The 12,901-nt window shown below is 40.0% G+C and overlaps 1 protein-coding gene and 1 pseudogene across 1 annotated transcript in view; both read left to right on the forward strand.

Moving 5' to 3' along the window:
- BCAT1 (branched chain amino acid transaminase 1) overlaps window positions 1–12,901 on the forward strand; it is a 111,552-nt gene that overhangs the window by 24,818 nt on the left and 73,833 nt on the right. The gene's annotated exons all lie outside the window — the stretch shown is intronic.
- LOC118144183 (dolichyl-diphosphooligosaccharide--protein glycosyltransferase subunit DAD1 pseudogene) lies at window positions 4,351–9,217 on the forward strand (annotated as a pseudogene).

Consider the following 12,901-nt stretch of genomic DNA (forward strand, 5'->3'; position numbering starts at 1 on the left):
TAACTCTTCAGGTTAAGAAACATCTTGTAGCTGGGCAAAGTGGCACATTCCTGTAGTCCCAGGTGCTTGCAGGGGGAGGCTGAGGCAGGTGGATTGCTTGAGCCCAGGAATTAAAGGCTGTAGTGTGCTATGATCACGTCTATCAATAGCCACTGCACTCCAGCCCGGACAACATAATGAGACCCTGTCTTATAAAAAAAGAAAAATCTTGTATTTGTGTGTGTTCTCACGTCTTTGTTGGAATAATACTTACACATTCACTCAAATTAACTCTCAAATCTTTGATGATTCATTTGATGGGAACAACAGGTTCATGTGCCAGCTTATCAGGACCCCTAGTTCTTTCATCAAAATGTGTATGTGTGTGTGTATATGTGTGTATGTGTGCACACGTTTGCTAGTTTTCTTATCTAACAGTGAAATCATTTTGGAAGTTTACTTTTTTCTTTACTATTTTTTCATGCTTTTCTTTGATGTGCACCTGGCAATTTGTAGAACCAATATGTACTAAATATTCTACTGCAGAAAATTACAGAAGTGAGGAAGGAGCAGGAAGCAGATTGATTAGAAAGGAATGCTACAGTTTGTCAAGTTGTGACTAATGGAAGCTATTAAAACAAAAGGTACCAACCCATCTTAAATTTTCACTTCCTCTAACACTATTTTTCTATAACTGTTGTCCTTTGTCAGCCCTGGGTGGAGGTGATATTCCCGAATGTCTTATTAAGTAATTTAAAGATCTCTCTAGGTATGATGTATCTGTCTTGTAAATTGAAGCTGTCATATATCGGGCTTACATTATCGGGAAAAATGTACGTCATCATCATTGGTGAAAAGAGTTTCCATACCCATTTTTTTCTAAGTAGAAAGATAAATAAATCAGACTTTTGGAGGAGATACGTTTTAACTCACTAGAGGATCACAGCAAGTCTGAAGAACTAAGGAACCCTACTGGAAAATTGGTTTTCCTGTATGCCGCTCTAGTGATCTGAGGAAAGACCTAAAAAAAGCCCAGTAGCCCTGTAATATTGTGAAATTATGTCTATTTGGTCTTCATTCCTGTTTCCTGGCATATAATTTCTGAAATCCTTGGAATTTCCAAAGTGCTGTCTTTTTGACTGATAGCTTCAGGGTGAGGCTGGTCAAGTGGATCACCAATGGCCAGTGGTTTAAGCAGTCATGTGTGTTATAAAATATATCAGCTTATTGGTTAATTTTTAATTTAAGCAAAAACATGGTAGATTAACATATTCAATCAATTTATTGAGTAGATATTTATCAAGGCTCACATATTTACCTGACTGTGCACTAAGCACTGGCAACCCAAAGAGAATGTATGTAATGAAGCCTCCATAAAAACCCAAAAGGAATGGACTGGGGAGCTTCGAAGAAGTGTTTTTCACTTCCCATGAGCCTCCTGTGCTGAGGCTCATGGGAAGGTAAAACTCATTCACATGCTGGGAGGATGGCACATCCCAACTCCACAAGGACAAAAGCGCCTGTGCTCAGGACCCTTCTAGACTTTTGAGCTTGTATCTCTTTATCGACTTTTATTTGTATTTTAAAAAATATCCTGAGTGGGGCCAGGTGCAGTGGCTCAAGCCTGTAATCCCAGCACTTTGGGAGGCTGAGGCGGGTGGATCACGAGGTCAAGAGATCGAGACCATCCTGGTCAATATGGTGAGACCCCATCTCTACTATAAATACAAAAAATTAGCTGGGCACGGTGGCGCATGCCTGTAATCCCAGCTACTCGGGAGGCTGAGGCAGGAGAATTGCCTGAACCCAGGAGGCGGAGGTTGCGGTGAGCCGAGATCGCGCCATTGCACTCCAGCCTGGGTAACAAGAGCGAAACTCCGCCTCAAAAAAAAAAAATATGTATATATATGTATATATATATATATATATATATATATGTATATATATATATATATATATAAATATCCTGAGTGATAAACTGGTAAACGTAAGTGCCTTCCACAGTTCTGTGAACTATGTTAGCAAATTAATCGAACCCGAAGAGGGGGTGGTGGCACCTCCAATTTGAAGCCTTTTGGTCAGCAGTCCAGAGACCTGGACTTACAGCTGGTTAGAAGGAGGGGTTGGTCTTGTGGGACTGAGCCCTCAACTTGTGGGGTCTGATGCTATCTCTGGGGAGATCGTGTTGGAGCTGCATTGGAGGACACCAATCTTCTGTCCACTGCAGTACTGATTATCTGCTTCCTGGTGGGGAGAAATCTCCATATATTGTGGGGATCAGAAGTCTTCTGTATTGATTGTTTTTGTGTGAGAGCAAGGAAAAATGGTTTGAGAGTTTTTCTAAAAACAGCCCCTCTTAGTATTGTGGTAGGAGCACTTCCAAAAATAAAAAATGAAAATAAAAATAAAAATCTGGAGTGGTCAGTTTGCCAAGAGGATTTATGGAGCATCTAAGGTCAAGCATTGCTTCTCAGCCCTGCCGCAGGCCTCTAATGAAGCCGTACCACAGAGTAGTTTATAGAGAGGTAGAGTTCCTGTGGATCCATTCTTCTCTCCAAAATTATAAATAACTCAGCTTCCAAAGATGTCGTGTTATATCAAAAGGCCTAAAGACTCAATAGGAATCTTCAACTTTATAATTATAACTGACATAGATTGAAATCTTCCTGGGTGCTAACAGAAGCTTTACATGATTTATTTAGTCCTCATAAAACTCTATTAGAGAGGGTTAGTATATTAGTCCATTTTCACACTGCTAATAAAGACATAGCCAAGACTGGGTAATTTATAAAGAAAAAGAGGTTTAATGGACTCACAGTTCCATGTGACTGGGAAGCCTCATAATCATGGTGAAAGGCAAAAGGCACTTCTTACGTGGTGGCAGCAAGAGAGAAAATGAGAACCAAGCAAAAGGGGTTCCCCCTTATAAAACCATCAGATCTTGTGAGACTTATTCACTACCACAAAAACAATATGGGGGGAAACTGGCCCCATGATTCAATATCTCCCAGCAGGTCCCTCCCACAACATCTGGGAATTATGGGAGCTGCAATTCAAGATGAGATTTGTGTGGAGACATAGCCAACCCATATCAGTAAGTAATTAGACAAAGCTGCAAAGCTAGTAAGTGGTATTGCTGGAACTGAATCTGCCAATGTCACTCTAGAGTCCATGTGATTTACTGTGTGTTATAGGGTCCAGCTATAAGCTTGATAACCTTATGTTAGAACAAATAATGTGACATATTCTGTTGAGTAGTTTGCATTTCCTTTTGACTTCTGTAGGGGAGGAAGCTGAGGTTCAGGGGCATTAAAGTGGGGTTTGGAGATATTAGGTGACTTAGCCAAGGTTTATCTACTAGATACTAATCTAGTAGATAATAAAGCTAGAATTTAAAACCAGCTGGACAATGGAGGTAAAGCTTAAAACAAAATCTTCTAATGAGTTCAGAACTCATGGCTTAATAAGATTTGGGAAAAGTCCAGGGGACATTTCACTGTCCAGATATGTGAGGAATTTAGGAAAAAAGGCAAAGTATCTCATAAATAGATAAAGGGAGTTCAGTAAGTAATTTCAATAGACCTACGACACACAGCCTGAATAAATGGCCACATTTAAAATCCATTTTGGTTCTTTTGTGCCTAACACAATTGACTTCATGCTGGTATCTATTTTCTGCTCTCTCGCTCTCTCTATCTCTCCATATGTGTGTATCCATGTGTTATAAAATATATCGATCGATTTTTAATTTAAGCAAAAATTTTTAATTTAAGCTTATCGATCGATTTTTAATTTAAGCAAAAATATGGAAGATTAACATATTCAGTCAATTGATTGAGTAGATATTTATCAAGGCCCACATATTTACCTGACTATGTACTAAGCACTAGAAACCCAAAGAGAAGGAAGTCACTGCCTAGAGAGGTGGAGGCTGATACATAAACAAGCAGGGAAATAATCAAGCATCATAACTAGTCTATTACATGTAATGTTAAACTAGCATCCCTACCATGCAGAACTTGTGCCCTTGGGGATACAGGAAGACTTTCCAGAGTAGCACACAGGACAGGAAGGTGTTAGGAAACCAGTCAATTCCCAGGTTTTTGATCAGGTCACAGTGACTTGTGATTCTATTTTGAACACAGGTCTTAAATCTTTCTTATAGCAAGGGTGTTAAAATGTCAATATTTGATATACTTTCTAAAATCAAACTTCAAATTCCAAAATTAAGTATTTTTGCCCCTAACATAAACATATTATAATACATTAACATATATTATTAATAATAAATAGGACCACTGGAAGTCCAAGAGAGACATCAGGCTTATCTGGTATGTTAAAATCATACAGGAAGCATTGTTAAATAAGAAATGGTGTTACACTATCTTTGAGTTATATTTGTGTGGATATGTTATTAATATATGTTCCAAAATTGTATGAGATTCCTACAAATCTGATATGGACATCCAGTGTGGTTGTTGGGTCCTCTACGATACTGGGGAGCGCTGGCTGGAGTACCTTGCATACATTCAGGTCAGTGGCGGTAGTGTCAGTCACCTCGTGGTTCCTAGAAGAATACTTGAGCTTGACTCTGCAGTGTCTGAAGTTGGTGGATAGGTACCTGCTGTATATGCTGTTGACTAGGGCACTGTAGTTCACTTACTGTCTTCTCATGGGGACCTTACCCTTCAACTCTTTCCTCTTGGGTTTCACATCTTGTGTGGGGAGTTTCATGGTAGCGGTTTGCCTGAGAATACAGGTGAACCCAGAGAACAAAGTGGACTTCGAAGGCATCTCCTTGGAGTGAGACTTTGCTTCTTTCTCTTTGCTAGCACTTTCTTGCACCTTATCGTCATGAGCTTTGTTGGCTGAGTCATTCCCATTTACTTAATTGAAGAGTAAGAGACTGGAACAATGTTCACTTTGCTTTTCCTGGATAAAAGTTCTTGAGATGGCAGCCTGTTTGACACATGGGCTTTCTTCAGATTTGTACTTACAACCAACTCTGATTGGGTGTGCAGGTGGAGAGTCTAGGAAATTCCCTCTCTCCGTTTCAGAACAAATTTGTAATGAACATCTGATCTCTGCCTTCCAAATTAAAAGGTTCCACAGTACTCCAAAAATGAAAGTCTGATATGTCACGATATATGCAGCAAATTGCTTTATTCTGATGTGTTTTTTTCCCTAAAAGCCTCCTGCAAATCCTAAAGTGCTGTGTCTTCAAGGAAATTCGTGAAAAGAACCTTGACAAGTATTCTTTTTTTTTTAATGTTTTTGTTTCTTACTGTCTGTTGAGACCCAAGACAAGACAAGTATTCTTAATTCTGATAACTTTAGAGATCATACCTTTGGACTAGGTAAAAACATCCAGAGTTCTAATAAAAAACTGATGCATTCATGAAGATTGCCAAACCATCGAGGAGAATGAGAATTATTTCCATGGGACTGAGTAGATAGAGGACTGAAATTATTTTTCTAAAGGGCTTTTTGTTTGAAACATTACTGATGTTTTTTATGCTTTGTTTTCCAGACTCAAGGAATTTTTTTTTCTTTTCTGCTATTTATAGCTTACAGCATATGGGTAAAGTATACTTCTGTGAGCAAAATGAAAACATTTACCTTTCTTTCTACCTGAATTCTTCAGACTTTGGAAACTATTCATTAGTGTTCTTATTTTCTGGCAATATAGTTATTTGCATAGGTTTAGTAAGAACCTATTTTCGGCCAGGCGCAGTGGCTCATACCTGTAATCCCAGCACTTTGGGAGGCTGAGGAGGGGGGATCACGAGGTCAGGAGTTTAAGACCAGCCTGGCCAAGATGGTGAAACTTTGTCTCTACTAAAACTACAAAAATTAGCCAGGTGTCGTGGCAGGTGCCTGTAATCCCAACTACTCAGGAGGCTGAGGCAGGAGAATCAATTGAACCTAGGTGGTAGAGGTTGCAGTGAGCCAAGATCATGCCACTGCACTCCAGCCTGGGCAACAGAGTAAGACTCCATCTCAAAAAAACAAAACAAAACAACAAAAAAACCGATTTTCTTTTGTAACTGGACACATTGGAAACAGTGGTTATTTTATCAAGGCTTTGACTAGAATGTCATTTCTGAATGCAACCAGACTGCTTTGAGGGATTGAGGTTGACTTTATAGAGCCAATCGGCTTGGAAAAAGGCCTCATACCTTGCCCACACAATTCTTTTATAGAGTTTCTAACTTTTCAATAAGTAAAGAATGTCACTTTCTGGCAGGCCCAGGAAACTCAAGATATTTTGGAGACCTTGAAAAGAGATAAACTCACCAAATTCATACAGGTTTCACAGGCACAGTCTGATGGCGAATCCTTGGCTTGGCTTCATTGCCTTGAGAGTTTGTTTTTTTGACATGGAATCTCACTCTTACACCCAGGCTGGAGTGTGGTGGTGCGATCTTGGCTCACTGTATCCTCTGCCTCCTGGAGTCAAGCGATTCTCCTACTTCAGCCTTCCAAGTAGCTGGGATTACAGCCATGTGCAACCACACCCAGCTAATTTTTCATATTTTTTGTAGAGAAAAAGTTTCACCATGTTGCCCAGGCTAGTGTTGAACTCCTAACCTCACGTGATCCGCCTGCCTTGGCCTCCCAAAGTGCTGAGATTACGGATGTGAGCCACTGCACCAGGCCATTGAGAGGTTTTAAAAGTTTTAATCTGAGCTTCCTTATTAAAAAGTTTCAACAAAGCCAACTTAAAAAGAGCCTTTATAATAAATTACCATTCTTACTGCACTTTAAGCAGATAATTATGCCAGAGACTAAACTTGCTTTGCAAATAAATTAGTCTTGTTATTATTATCTCTGTGGCAAAAATTGGGGTGACTGCAGAAGAGGAAATTATATTTCAGAAGAAAATTACAGCATACCTGTTATAAGATTCTAGTCTTGACCTTTTTTTTTTTTTTTTTGAGTTTTTATTTGCCTACAATATGGACTGAATCCTGAATTCTTTCCTGGGTATAAGTCTCCAAACTAAAATTTCTCAAGTTTTCTGCCATTTTTCTGACTTGGAATCACCAAGCCCTGCAAGTTTTAGCTAGACAACTTGATACAAATTTTGGAAGAAATAATGATAGCAACTTAATAAATGAGAGCAGCATTCATGTCAGCTGAGGTATGGATTACTCAGACAGTTTAGTTGAACATCTAAACTGTAGATTCAAACTACAATCCAGAAATACCTGTACGATGGCCACTGCAATCTGAAGCTACTTCAGAGACTCTGGGAAAACTATAGACAACTCCAGATGTCAATCTTTGTTTTTCTTTTGTTTTTATAGAAATGTCTTGTATTAAATATCTGATTGCTTGATTCATAGAGAAACCTGACTTTGGTGGAAGCCTATCTGCAACACCACTGCCTGAAATGTGATACAACTGTTAACTGTTTAATTGGCCTGGCCTGTTCTCAGGATTGCAAGACTAGTTCAGTAGCTTAGAAAATAATCCACCTGCCGGGCACAGTAGCGCACACCTGCAATCTCAGCTCTTCAGGAGACTGAGGTGGGCAAATTGCTTGAGCTCAGGAGTTCGAGACCAGCCAGAGAAATATGGTGAAATCCTGTCTCTACCAAAAATAAGAAAAATTAGCTGGGCATAGTAGCATGTGCCTGTGGTCCCAGCTACTCGGGAGGTGGATGCTGGAGGATCGCCTGAGCCTAGGAGGCAGAGATTGCAGTGAGCTGAGATTATGACACTGCCCTCTAGCCTGGACAACCCAGTGAGTCCACATTTCAAAAATGAATGAATGAATGAATGAATGAATAAATAAAACAAAAGAAAACAGATTATCTACCAACACAATTTCTCAACTGGGCAATGTTGGGCTCCTGCTTTCCTGTCTCTGGCCCTTCATTCTCCCCTGAGGCTAGTCATAGAAATTACGGTCCTTCTTCCCCAAGGTGGGCCATGGAAACCAAACCTTTTTCCCCAAAGCCAACCATAAAAACCTAAAAATAGTACTCTAACTCCACTCCATCCCCTAGCCTTTCTGTGTAAAAACTGGCCATAAAGAAATTATCTGACTTACCTTGTTTGACTCTAGGTTATAAGACCCTCATTCCAGAGAGGGTCTGGCATCACACCCAGAAGGAAGAAATGCATACTCAGGCAACAATAGTCCAGACAGACAGGCTGTGCTGGATTTCCCTGCTCAGTCTATTAGCATTAGATCATACCTTTTTTGTATAATCATATTTCTACATGGCTCTCCATACTTTGTTTAACCTAACCTAAGGGGGCTCAGAGTTTTGGCCTGGGCATTGTCTGTTGGGCAGTAGAGTGAGTCATCCCAGCTTATGGGTTTGCATCTGGTTCTTGTTGTAAAAGGCCCAAAGCCTATTGGCTGGCAACCCTGAGCCATTGTGGAATGGCAGTTCCAGTTTCACGTGCCAGGATCAGCCCTGCTAGGTCCTGCTTGATAGACAAATGGCTTCCTTGTGGTGTTTTTATCCTATTTTGTCTTATTAACACTACAACTTTGTGTGTTATCTACTTGATAATCTGTAATTGTAAATACATACAGGATTATGTAATTTGTGGAAATACATAATGACAGACTTCTGAAAACTGGTGTTTTTTACTTGCTGTCCATTTGGAGCTGCTTTAGGTTCTGTGGCACATGAATTTTTGGATCTTCGTTCTGAAGGCTCTTGTGTCACATAAAATTATGATCAAATACATTTGTATGACTTTTCTCACATTAATCTGCATCTTATCAATGATTCTGAGCAACCTTCTGAAGAAGGTGATGGGGAAGTTTTCCCTTTGCTGCAACAAGGGGTGTATCGGATAAGTCAGTCTATTTTCTTGAACATATGTCTCACTCATAGGAAAAACATTTTTTATTAACTTTTTCCAAAAGATTACTGTATTCCCAAATACCCACTTTCTCCTTTTTTTTTTTTTAAGAGATGTCTTGCTATGTTGCCCAGGCATGTCTCAAGCTCTTGGACTCAAGCAATTCTTCCACCTCAGCCTCCCAAAGTGTTCTGATTGATTACAGGCATCTATGCCTAGCCCCATTTTCTCTTTTTGGTGTATATATTTTGCTCATTGTTGGTCATCAATCATTTCTCTTCTCATTTTTATATTTACCATATATTTACTAGAATTGGTTTATTTTCATGGGCATATGTTGTGAATTCTACTATAAATGATGCACTTAATAATCATTAATAAAACTTAAATTCTCTCTGTCTTTTTTGACTGTGGCCTTTTCTTTTTGCTATTAATTTCCTCAGCATAGATTAACCTGAAGTCTTAAAAGCTACTTAGGTACTGGTATAAAGCAAAATGTTCTCCAAAGCAATTCAGTATATAATATCTAGATTTTTAAAAACCAGCCTCATTTAATTAGGATAATTTCTCCTCTCAGAAGTGATTCTATTTTTGTAAAATGCAAAATTATAAGCTTAATTGTTTTCCAAACAGGAAATGAAATTCCTAATATTTTTATCCAGAATCTCCAGGTGTTTTTCTCCTCGTCCATCTGTTATGCCTTTTTAAGGTACCTGGAGATGACCGAGAGGCTTGCCACACTTAGAGTTTCTTCCTGTGAGCAGAAGAAAATGGGAATTGCAAATGAAGATGAGGGGTGGGGAGGGAAGGGGGAGTCAGGTGATTCAGAAAGGGCAGAAGTCCACAGACTAAGCTCAAGAGTTTGCACTTTGTCTGCTCGAAGAGTGGGTTTCATCGCGGAGTGTATGTATATTGAGATAGGCAACGGACTCCACTGGGATGTCAGAAAAACTTATATTTATTTTTCCTCTAACATGTGGGTAAAAATTAAATTGTATTTGCATTTAATTCACATAGATTGGCATGTGCTCAGTCTGCCTGTCACCCTGGTACACTGTCACAAACTTTGAGCAAGGTCCTGAGGGAAGAGGAGGGCATAGCTCCTGATCAGGGGGTTGCCTATACAGCCCTGTGCATTCATTCTCTTCCAGAAGGTTGTGATTTGTGGTGGTTTGGGTGAGCCTGGTTAAGGAGAGTTACAGATTATGTCGTCTAGTGTTAACTGATAATCTTTGCAAAAGGGACAATTGGCTTTAAGAAATTACTGCAAAAAACCTCAAAACAAAAATAAATAAAAATTTTAAAGGATAAAGCCAGAATAATGAAAATACTAGTAATGTAAAACAAGGAATATGTCATGTTTTTCATGACAACTAATTTTTCTTAGTTCTTTTTTTTTATGTGTGAGACAGTCTCACTCTGTCGTCACCCAGGCTGGAGTGCAGTGGTGTGATCTTGACTCACTGCCACCTCTGTCTCCTGGGTTCAAGTGATTCTCCTGCCTCAGCCTCCCTAGCTGGGATTACAGGCACCTGCCATCATGCTCAGCTAATTTTTTTTTTTTTTTTTTTTGTATTTTTAGTAGAGATGGGGTTTTACCACATTAGCCAGGTTGGTCTCGAACTCTTGACCTCAGGTGATTCACCAGTCTTGGCCTCCCAAAGTACTGGGATTACAGGCGTGAGCCAGTGTGCCCTGCCAACAATAACTTATTATTATCTTGCATGATCTCTAGATTGCTTGGACCCAACTGGGCAGTCTCAATCAGACTTGGGGTCTCTTGTGTTTTCAGTCAGTCACTTGGGGCTGGCATCATCTGAAGGCTTGACTAGGCTGGATGTTTAAGACAGCGATTTACAGGGCTGATAGTGATGCTGAATGTTGGACTGTTGACTAGTGAGCCTGCACATGGCTTCTTCAGGTGATTTGGGCTATTTATAGCTTGGTGACTGGGTTGTAGTTGGGGGAGTTCCAAGAGCCCTCCAAGAAGAAGAAAGCAGAGTCTGCCTGTCCAGTTAGTGTGTATGCTTAGACTTAGAACAGCATCACTGCCACATTTCTCCATAGTCCATTAATCATAGCAGTTACAGGGAAGCAGACAAAGAAACAGGAAGGGAAAACACAATGCAATAGTAGGAGAGATTGAAGTGTTGGCAGCTGCAAGCCAAGGAACACCTGGGTTACCAGAAGCTGGAAGAGGCAAGGTAGGATTCTCCCCTACAGGTTCCAAAGGAAGCATGGGCCTGTCCACGCCTCTCCTCTGGAACTATGAGACAATCAATTTCTGTGGTTTTAAGCTACCCAATTTGTAGTACTTTGTTACTACAGCCCTAGGAAAATGATACAGTAACTACATACAGTATGCAGAATTGCTCATTTTACTTGGTTGAAGGGGACTTGGCATTGAATAACTCCAAATGAGATTTCTTTTGTCAAGATTTCTTTGTGGTTCACTTTTCCAGAGACATTACACGGCAGGAGTGTGGGAGAGTTTGGCGGATAGGACTTATACTCATCCATCTTTGTTTGTCTTCCCAATACCAACCCGGAAGCTTGTAAATAATAGCTGTGCAGCTTGTTTTCTGAACCAAACTGGGCCTTATTCTTTTTTTTTTTTTTAAACAATTTCATTAAACAAACAAAAACATAGAAACACTAGATGTATATTTTTAAGGTCTCTCACATAATATCTTAATCATCAATATAATGTAATTCAAGGACTACATATAACTGAAAAATAAAAAATTCAAACCTTAAAAAAATTAAAACATGGTATATAACACTAGCTAACAAGTACTTAGCAGTTACTAAGTGCTAAGTACTGCTAAGTCCTTTATGGACATCTTCATGTTGAGTGTCATCACTGCTCATGACTCACTCTGAGTTTAAATGTGAGACTCAGAAGAGGTTAGTATTTTGCCAAAGGTCATAGGGCTTATAAATGATAGAACCAGGATACAGACCCTCAATCTAGTGACATCAATGCTGAAACCTATGCCAAGACTGTATCCTCATGTAGCTATTTACATTTTTAAACATTTTTAATTTTTATTTTTTTAAGACAGGGTCTTGCTCTGTTACCTAGGCTGAAGCAGAGTGGTGTAGTCTTGGCTCACTGCAACCTCCACCTCCCGGGCTCAAGCGATCCTCTCATCTCAGCCTCCCAGGTAGCTGGGACCACAGGTGTATGCCACCACGCCCAACTAAGTTGTTGTGTTCTTGGTAGAGGCGAGTTTCACCATGTTGCCCAGGCTGGTCTTCAACTCCTGAGCTCAGGTGACCCGTCCACCCTCCTCACCCTCCTAAAGTGGGAGGATTACAGGCCTGAGCCACCGTGCCTGGCCTAGTTATTTACATTGAAATGTACATTAAAATAAAACAAGATTAAAAATTCAGTTCCCCAATCACGCTATCCACATTTGAAGTGCTCAATAGCTATGTATGGCATAGTGGCTACCTGGGCAGATACAGAACATTTCCATCAGCACGGAAAGTTCTACTGGGAAGCACTGGTCCAATCTCTTTTAACAGTCACAATGCATTTAAACTCCTTATGACTACAATAAAGACAACGAGCAGAGGAAGGCACAAAATAGAAAAAAGGGAAGGAGAAAGATTTAGGGTGAGAGAGAACAGTTACAGAGAGGAAAGAAGCTCATTTCTGGGAGTGGAGTGGACTCTGAGAACATGTTAAACTATTATGTTCTAAGCTTTGGCAGTTAAAATTCCAAAGTATATGAAATACATACTTTGTAAAACATTAGACAGTTCAACGGATTCCGAACTCTCTACAGCATGTCTGGCATGGTGAGGCGGGATGGCTAGGTGAACAAAATAGACATAAATTTCCCATTATGAAATTAGAAGAGCATTAATCAAATGATTAGAATGAAATATTACCATTATCTTGAAACGGGAAGCATTTTATGTAAATAAACAGAGGGATTCACTGGAGCCTAGACAGGGTTCAGAGCTATTCCTGCCAAGGCCATGGCACAGGAACTGAGCAGGGAAGGATGGCAGTGCCCGGCAAAGGCAGGGGAATGACGCAGTCATTTGGGCATCTGTGAGAAGGCCTGATGTCTGAAAGGAC

This window comes from Callithrix jacchus, chromosome 9 (assembly GCF_049354715.1).
Source record: "Callithrix jacchus isolate 240 chromosome 9, calJac240_pri, whole genome shotgun sequence".
Classification (NCBI taxonomy): Eukaryota; Metazoa; Chordata; class Mammalia; order Primates; family Cebidae; genus Callithrix; species Callithrix jacchus.